This window comes from Chinchilla lanigera, unplaced genomic scaffold (genome assembly GCF_000276665.1).
Source record: "Chinchilla lanigera isolate Chin_1 unplaced genomic scaffold, ChiLan1.0 scaffold00097, whole genome shotgun sequence".
Taxonomy (NCBI): Eukaryota; Metazoa; Chordata; class Mammalia; order Rodentia; family Chinchillidae; genus Chinchilla; species Chinchilla lanigera.
Window position 1 is genome coordinate 2,150,015 of NW_004955498.1, and position 9,353 is coordinate 2,159,367.

Genomic DNA, 9,353 nt, shown 5'->3' on the forward strand with positions numbered 1-9,353 from the left:
TGATAGTTTTTTTTTTTTTTAAATAAATTTCTGACGTTCTCAGGCTATAATACAAGTCACATTGGCCGCCAGCTGCCAGCAGAAAAGTACTGCTGCTGCTGGAATCCAGGCACATCCGGAAAGCAAGAAGGAATCTAGACCTGATAACCAAATCACAGCTGACTCACAAACTGCTGGGAAACAAAATCCAATCTGTAGAATTCCAAAAACCAAGAAGAGGAAAAACAGGATTACAGCAGGCTCTCTAGCAGAGAACACTGAACCATCTACTGGTGGAGAGTTCTCTGATACAGAGTCAAATTTTTCTTCAGGGCCTGAGATACAGGGAACTATTCTAAGAATAATTAGGAGAAGGCAGATCATACTGGCACTGACACCAGTGTCCACTGTAAGAAAAAAACAGAAAATAACTCAACTAAATGACTTTGTTGCTGAAGAAATTGTCTCTGAAGCAGAATCTCATGCTTCGGGCATTTGTAAAATTGTGCCTTCCCCAGAAATGACAAGAACCAGAAGTACGGCTAAACCTCTAACAGGTCAAAGACAAGAATCACATGCAGAAGCTGTATCTGATGCTGACTCATCATGCTCTGACATTTCATTCCCTGGAATTACACATAAAAGAACACCCAGGATTATGCCAAGGAAATTACAGGCAAAAGCTGATAATAAATATACTAAGATTGTACCAGAGAATAAAAAGGGATTCATGGATATTTCTATGAAGTCAGAGAATTCATATCCCAGGCAGAGTTTGGATGAAGAGGAAAACAGAGTAATAGATGAGAGAAAGGAAAATGATAAAAGTTCTCAGTTGAAATTTCTTTCTAAACTTCAGGACACCAGCCTGCAGCAGTTTGTCCCTCAAAAGCATTCAACCCCTCAAAATAATAAAGCCCCATTGGAGTCCTCAAATCTGAACTGTGAGGCTGTAATGAAATCATTAGCTCAATCATTTGCAGTTGCAGCAGTGAACAGAGGGAATGAAGACAGAAAGAGTACCGTAAAAATAAATGACCTGATAAAGTTCAGTGGTCATGGTGGTGATGATGAAGAGTCTACAAATAAAGTTGTCAGTGAGGTTAACAGCAGTGAAAGGAGTGTAGATCTTGAATGTGATACCAAACTTAACAAACCTGAGCTCAACCAGTCTCAGGATACAGATGATTCTGTCTTACCAGTTCTCAGCAGTGATGAAAGCCAGCCATCTGAAAGCAGTGAAAGTGAAGAGGACCTCGTGTGTTTTGTTGAAAATAGTGTCAAAAAAGCATCATAAAATGGAAACTCAGAAAATACATCTCACGACAATGCATTCTTTGTCTTTGACACAACTCCTGTGTTGAATGCTGATAAAAGTTTTTACTTGGAAGATAAGGCAAGTGAGGTGACCACGGAGGAAGAAAAAGAAGAGGAAGAGGATGAAAACAGTGAAGAAGAACCATCAGACAGTGACAGAAATAAAGGTGAGTGAGTGTAGCGGTGAAGATGACGTACTAAATAACACAGAGTGTAAACTTCTGAATTTGACAAGTAGCAGTATAGACCCTGGTCTGAGTATCAAGGAATTGGGTGGTGTGTATATTAATTTCAATGCAGAAAAAACTTCAGTCTAAAAAGAATATTCTAACACAGATCAAGGAGAAAAAGAAAAATGAACTTCTACAGAAAGCTGTTATTACACGCGATTTTGAAAAAAACGACTGTGTGCCACAATGTAGTGAATCAAAATGTCAACTTCAGAAAAAACGCAGGAAAGAACGACAAAAGCTGCAGGTGATGGTTGGTTTCGTGTGAGAGCTCCAGAACTGACCAGTGAACTTAAAAATGATCTCAGAGCTCTGAAGATGAGAGCAAGCATGGACCCAAAGAGATTTTACAAGAAAAATGACCGAGATGGGTTCCCTAAGTACTTTCAGATTGGAGCTATTGTTGACAATCCAGCTGATTTCTACCATTCATGAATTCTCAAGAAGCAAAGGAAATGGACTATTGTGGAAGAACTGCTGGCTGCTTCTGAGTTCAGAAGATATAACTGAAGGAAGTACTCCGAGATCATGTCTGAAAAAGCAGCAAATGCAGCAGGAAAAAAATTCAGAAAGAAGAAATTTCACAATTAATATTCAACAAGCATATCCCAATATTATTCATCTTCCCTTTATTTATTTGTAAAAGACGTTTTTTATTGCTTGTTTTTCTGTTTATTTGAGACAGGGTCTCACTATGTTCTTCAGGCTGGCCTTGAGCTCACTTTGTAACCCAGACCGGTCTTGAATTTGTAACGATCCCCCTGCCTCAGCCTCCTGAGTGCTGGGATTACAGGCAGGCACCACCATGCCCAGCCTGTAAAAGGTGATTTAAAGACTAATGCCATCACACAATTTAATAGAAACTGGCTCTGTTTATAAAGGGATTTCTGAAAATAAAGTTGATTGACAGGGAATCGATCACATGCTCCTTGGAATAAAAATAGGTATTCTACAAAAGACAAATTCTGGCTTAGACTTTAAGGGGGAAAAGAACCTCAACTATTTTAAGATAATTAACATTTTTATCAAGTTTTCAAGGCTTGGTTAATTAAGGAAAATTTATTTAAAATGTATAGCATCTGCTAATATGTTCAAAGAACTTGCTGGGCAGTTTTGTACATATATGTGTATATACACAGAAGAGTAGGTAGAGAGGCAGTGCCCTATAATTAGCTGCAAATTCAGATCCAGAAAGTTGGTGAAGATGGGATACAGAGATCTTATTTCCTGTTTATATGTCACAACCTAAAATGAAAGAATGGTCGGAGCATATTTGGAGTAAATGTATGTTAGCATGAAACCAAATAACTAAGTGAAGTTATAAAGCAGCCTTAAGGGGCTGAAGATTTAGCTCAGTGGCACAGTACCTGCCTGGCAAGCACAAGGTTGTGAATTCGATTCCTCGTACCGGAAGAAAAGCAAACAAACAAACAAAACAAAACAAAACCAAAAGAAGCCTTAAAAGATAAATTTCAGAAGAACATTTGGGATATAGATGGAAGATGTGTCAAAAGATGTTTTCTTAGCACCAGAAAAAGTTTTTTTTTTTTTTTTTTTTTCGGTTCTGGGAATCAAACTCACAACCTTGTGCTTGCCAGGCAGGCGTTGTGCCGCTGAGCTAAATCCCCAGCCTAAGAAAAAGGGATAATTGATCTTACCTACATTTATCGTTTTGTTTCAAGCAGAACAGGATTGAAAAATAACATTTTCATTTGGCCAAAAGGTGAAGTGTCCCATTTTATTTCCTCTCCAGTGGCCCAATATGCACTCTGGCTAAGTAGTTTTCTGCCACCAAGGACAGTTGGTCACTTTTGCTGCTTCTTGCTGAGTTGCAGCCTCCTTTATATCATTTTTACTGTATTCTTATATTCCTAGCATACTATTTTGTATTTCAGTAAATGTAAAATCTCATATTTTACTGTTTGGGGTCACAAGCAACTCTGTAAACAGTAGAGACAACAATAACTTTCACTGTTGAAGTTAGGGAGGCATTTATATTTTCTTTTATAGAAAAACTACTTTTATTTCAAAAATGTGTTTTGCCTTCAGTGTAATACAGAATCTTGTACGAGAAAATTAAGAATTGAGACAGGAAGAAGAAATAACGTTATTATTGTAAGCTACTTGCTAGGGCTTGGATCTTAAGTGACCCCAAATTCTCATACTAAACAAAATCTTGGTTTGTAGCCTGTGGTATTACTGGGAGTTGGTGGAACCAATAGCAAGAAAGGAAGTTAGGTCCCTGGCAGTGTGCCCTTAAAGGAGGTATTTGGGACCCTGCCCCTTTTCTTGTATGTTGGCAACCATGATGTTCTGCCTTTCCAAAGTCACGGGGCTGGGGATTTAGCTCAGTGGCAAAGCGCCTGCCTGGCAAGCGCAAGGTCGTGAGTTCAGTTCCCGGTACCGGAGAAAAACAAAAAAAAAAAAAAAAAAAAAAAAAAAAGTCACAATGTGATGGGGCTCAGCAGTCCTTGGGGACTGAAACCATAAGCCTAAAAAACGTTCCTCTTTAAGCTGATTATTTTGTCACAGATGGAAAATTGATCAACATGCCATTTTAACTTGTTACAATTAACAAATGTAAAATACAAAAAAGAAGCTAAAAAATAAAAAATAAATTTCCTCCTTTCATTGACTAATACTGGATTATTCAGAATTTTTATGTCTTTTTGGTCACTTCTGCTTCCCACAATTCCAATACAATTTTAGTGTTGTGAATTTTTGATTGAAACCCTTTCATGGGTTGTAAATCTTTGCTAAGGTGTTCATTCATGTTTTGTATCATTGTGTTTAGCATAGTTAAGTTTTTATTAATGTCTTCTGAAAGCTCCTTGATCTTTTTGATTATTACTTCCATTATCTGTTTAGTTATATCTGCTGTGAGCCCCCTGAGCACCTATTTCCTCTATTTTCTAACCTCTTGTGTTATCTGACCAAGTAAACTGGGTGTATGGCTTATGTTACTCCCCACTCAATTCTTCCTTGATTGCCTTTAGGAGAGGTGGGATTTTTGGGAGGCATTTTCTTGCCTTACCTTCTCATGTTTCTATGGTTTATTTCTTTGTTTGCTTGTTTCATTGTGTGCTGCAGTGGTTGACATTAATACTGGACAGACTTTGTTGCTATTATAGAAATTTCTTCACTTATTCACTTTTTCAGTGATATACTTTGGACATAGTGAGCTCTAGTCCTTTGTCTCTGCCCTAGGTCTGCCCACCTTTGTTAATTTGGGAGGGGAGATGCAGTGAAAATGCCCCAACAACAAGTTCTCTGTGAAGGCTCCCTAATTCTATTAATGTCACAAAAGTAATCTGGGTATTGGCATACAGAGAAAACCTATTAATAGCAACAGTTTTGTGACCCTTGCAATGTCAAGCAAATCATTCACAGTGCTATCATCCAAGCTTAATTGCATATTAATATACAATAAGAAGCAATAAGGTGCCACCTTTAACCATATAATTGAGACCCACAATTATAGCATAAATATTAAGGCAACTCAGATATTGGCATACAGCTTACATGTACTAAATATGAAAGCTATACTTATGATAATGGTAGAAAAAATTCAACAGTAATGCTATAGAGGTAACTGCATAAAGTCTAATAAAGTTTTACATTTATACCATTAAAGACATAGGGGGCTTGCAAGGGGGTAATGCAAAAAGAAGAATATTCAGTGTTAAACTATAGGATGTGAGAAAGAAAGAGAAGTTTGACAAAAGATGCTATTAAGGACTAGATGGATATTTATAGGGATAATTAAAGTTAACAGAAAAAACTGATGAGAAATTAAAGATAATAGAAAAAGGGAGAAAATAAATTCTATGAAGAATAGAAGTAAACAAATATTAAAATTAAAAGAAGTGGGGAAAGAGTTGACTAAAACATAAGGAAAAAATTCTATCTGATTTTGAAGGAATAGTTTCCTTCCATGATCTAGAATTTTGGAGTCAAGCAACTCTCCATTTTCTCAGAGGGCGCTCTGCTTTTCTCAGATTGTAGCCATCTCCAGGTTAAGGTGTGTCCCTGCTCACACTGGCAAGAAGGAAGGCAGCCAAACTTGAGATTCGTGCTGGGTACTTGCAGAAAGGCAAGGGTTTGAATAACCAATTGGAGATTTTCAAAACCAGAGCAACTCAGTCTGGGCCTGGCCTCTAACCAAAGGGGTGTGCCCTGTGATCTTCCCAAATGAGCTCAAACCCTTCATGGGGTCTCCCTGCCCAGGTCTCTTCCTGAGAATGTCTTTTACCCAGTCACTGTGGGAAGGTAACATTGTGCACCCTGAAATGAAGCTGTCCTGTGGCTGTTCTGAGGCCCAGGTTCAAACACTCAGAACTTTCCTGGGATAGTACTCAAACTCACGCACAATCCAGGGATACAGCAGGCACCTGAAAAAGGGCTGCTCATGCAGTGTTTCCTGTGGAAGAACTCTATGGGATCAGAACTCCACAATGTCCCGACAGATTACTGCAACTGCTGGTTCGCTGAAACACCACTGTTTTTCCCTGGGAACTTTTTGAGTCCACATGTTTCACTTCCGTTCAACAGACTCAGTCCCTTTTCCCACAAGACAGGAATCAGTGATAAAGTCCAGGCTTTTAGTTTCTTTCTCTGCATTGCAGCTATCTCCAACTTCTCTGTAGTTTTTATTTTTCCTGTCAATTCCTTCTGTATTCCCAGGGACTTGTCTTTTCTTTAATTTATTTTTCTCTCCCAAGTTGTGATTTTCCAGACTCTGGATTTCTAATCTTGGAGGAGCTGAGCTGCTGTTCCTTCCCATTCCACAATTTTGCACCAGTGAAGGATTGAAGGTAATCCAAACTGTAAAACTAGGGATCCCTCAGAGCCTGGCTTCTGCTGTTATCAGCCTGGAGTTCCAGGTGAGCAGGCCTATGTGTAAATTGCTCACAGTTCTAAGTGAATGCAGGTGGGAGAGCTTACAGAGCTCTTGGTCCAAGAGGTGAGCACAAGTCAACAGAGTAAGCTATGGTCAGCAGACAGAGGACTCCAAGGCTGCCTGATATATGCTATGGGCCATTCATAAGGATTGTGGATGTCTATAGCCTGACTATCTGATGGATCAGACCCGAGAGGCCCTACGTGGTTTGCTCACATCCACCAAAGGCAGTAAGGTGGAGAGTTATTAGGGAGATGAGTTCTTCATATCAAAGAAAGAGATCATTCCTTCTCTGGAGGAGTGGTAATGGAAAGTTAGGCCATGCAGAAACTACTGAAGCACATAGGTGTTATCTTAATTATGTTTCACTACTGAGACACAATACCCGATACCAGTTTAATGGCAAAAAGTTGATTCAGGCTCACAATTTATAGAGGATTCAGTTCATAGTCAGCCAGTTCCAAGGCGAACAGCAGAGAGGAAGGACCTGGTGGGTGGAAAGCTGCTGAGCTCCAGTCATCCAGGAAGCAGAGTGAGGAGGGGAGCCAGGGAGGAAGACATAACTTCCCTGTCACACCCATTGACCCTCCTCTGCCTAAAAGTCCCAACACCTAACATCAGGTCATCTATAAGCCCTCATGGTACAGTCACCTCCCCAAGGGCCTGCTTATGATCCCAGCAACTATCAGGGGACTTAAACCATTACAATGGTCCTGAATCACAGGAGAGATGGGTGCAGGTCTTGCAGTCACCACTGAAGTCTCCATGTAGGGGTGACAAAAAGGGTGCCTGCTTATTTCTTTTGAGAACCCTGAAGAGCTCACTACAATGGACTTTATCTGAGATGGGGTCTTTGTGTTGGCACAGGCAACCCCACCTGGTCAGGAGACACACAGATGTCCCAGGTTCTGCCAAGGGTCAAGGTGAGGACCTTAAGTGATGATTGAGGACACAGACAGGTGGTCTTTTACAGACATCTACTTTACACCTGCAGTCACCCCAGGACACCTGAGCAGAACTGTCCAGATGAGGCCACTCTCTCAGCTGTGGGTAATTGATCTCAGAGAGGTGATAGCCTTATTATGAGGGAACTTGAATCCATCCAGCAAATGTACAGTCCCGAGCTCCATCCCCTAGGCATCTCCATGAGTGTAGATGGAAAGCCCTCCACAGAACACATACTTCTGTAGCCTTAAATTTTCCCTTTGTCACCTATCCTCAGACATAGGGAAGAAGCAGGGGACTTTTTCCCAGCCTCTGCAAGGATGTCTTGAGAGATAAGGGTGACTCTCAGATGAAGTGAGGCCCTAAAGGGTCCTCCTCTCTGCCGGGAGTATCCACTTTCCAATGGTTGAAGTGCCCCAGTTGACTGGCTTCCCTAGAGGCAACATCTCCACGAGTCCACTTTGCCTGAACGCTCCTCCAAGATGCATGTCAGGATCTGGCCAGTGGCATCAGCCACTTACAGAAATGAACAGATCACTGCCTGCCAAAGAGGTTGTCCTGCCAGCGAGCCTGCTCAAAGTTTGTGAGAATTTTCCCATGTACTTATACCAGGATTCAGTTTGGGCCAAATTTTAATTATTTCCCATACAAAGGAAATTGACGCTCTTCTTGTTAGGATATGGAAGCTTTGCTTGAAGGTTTATGGAACTTAATTTGTGCTGAGCTGGCCTTATCACTAGAAAAGCCATGTTTTTAAGCTCCATTGACATAGAAACCTCATGAGACACAAGGTTATTTGGTGAAGGTGACACGACTGAAAATAGTTATTCCAGTGGAAGACAGCCTGGCAGGGAGGTGAATATGGTTCTTCACCCAAATTCCAGCAGCTGTGAATTAGTTTATCCCAGCAAGGACAGAGTCCTCAGTATCGACTCCTGTAATGCATCATACTGGAGAGAACACTTTGGAGGGGAGTGTTTACTGAGTTGCATCTTTTGTGGGAATTTCTATTCAGCTTCCTATGGAATCACAGCTTCCGTGGGTAACACACGCACAGAATTTCCACAAAAAAGAGATAGAGTCTGAGGTTAAAGTAATACTAGAACCAACTGCTTATTACCAATTATTCAGTGCATGTCAGAAATTGTGCCAGGGGTTTTAATATATTTATTACCTTCCACCAGTCCTCTAACCAAAATGTGTGTCAAATCCACTTGATACATGATGACCCTGAGGTCTATCTAACTTGGGAAATTCCCAGGGTCCTTGTGTACTAAGTAGCAAGGTCAGGACTAAGCTTTTAGGGTGAAGTCATCTATGGGCCACCCTGTTCCTATTCCTCCCAGTGTCAGTGCAGCTCTAATCATGAATTCAGTTCAGTTCTCAGAGAAATAAAATAAACACCTCTCAGGGTGTAGAAAGGAAATGAAGAGAAATTTGCAACATAGAGGTGTGTTAGTTATCTCTTGTGTCAGCTTGAGTAAGAAATGCCCATCAGATTCATATTTCTGGGTGTGGCTGCCAGGATTTACTAAAGATGGAAGCCTCACCCTGGCTGTGAACAGCACCAACCAATAGGCTTGTAGCCTGAATGGAAAAAGGAGTAAAGGAACAAGGAAGCCTTGCTCCTGTTTCTTCGGAGGAGCTCCAGTCTTTTCCTTTGCCTTGAACACCTGTTTCCTGATTTCCAGCCCAGATTCTTCAACTTTATGGTGCAGACCCCTAAGCCTTCCATTGCAGACCCTTCATCTACCTGATATGGACTTGCCTTGGACTCTACAGAGAGCTCCAGGCCTTTGACTTGGCTGGATCCTTCGGATCTCCAGGACACAGACAACACTTTTGCACCCTTCCACACCTGACTCTGCATGTGGCCACTGTAAGCCTAACATTAATTAACGTAAATCTAATGTATATATATATATATATAAAATACACACACACACACACATACACACACACACAAACACACACACACATTA

At 40.8% G+C, this 9,353-nt stretch overlaps 1 pseudogene; it reads left to right on the top strand.

The window, feature by feature from the left end:
• The window catches only part of LOC102017682, a 5,881-nt pseudogene extending 3,764 nt beyond the window's left edge, over nucleotides 1-2,117 (top strand).
• The last annotated feature ends 7,236 nt before the right edge of the window (nucleotides 2,118-9,353 follow it).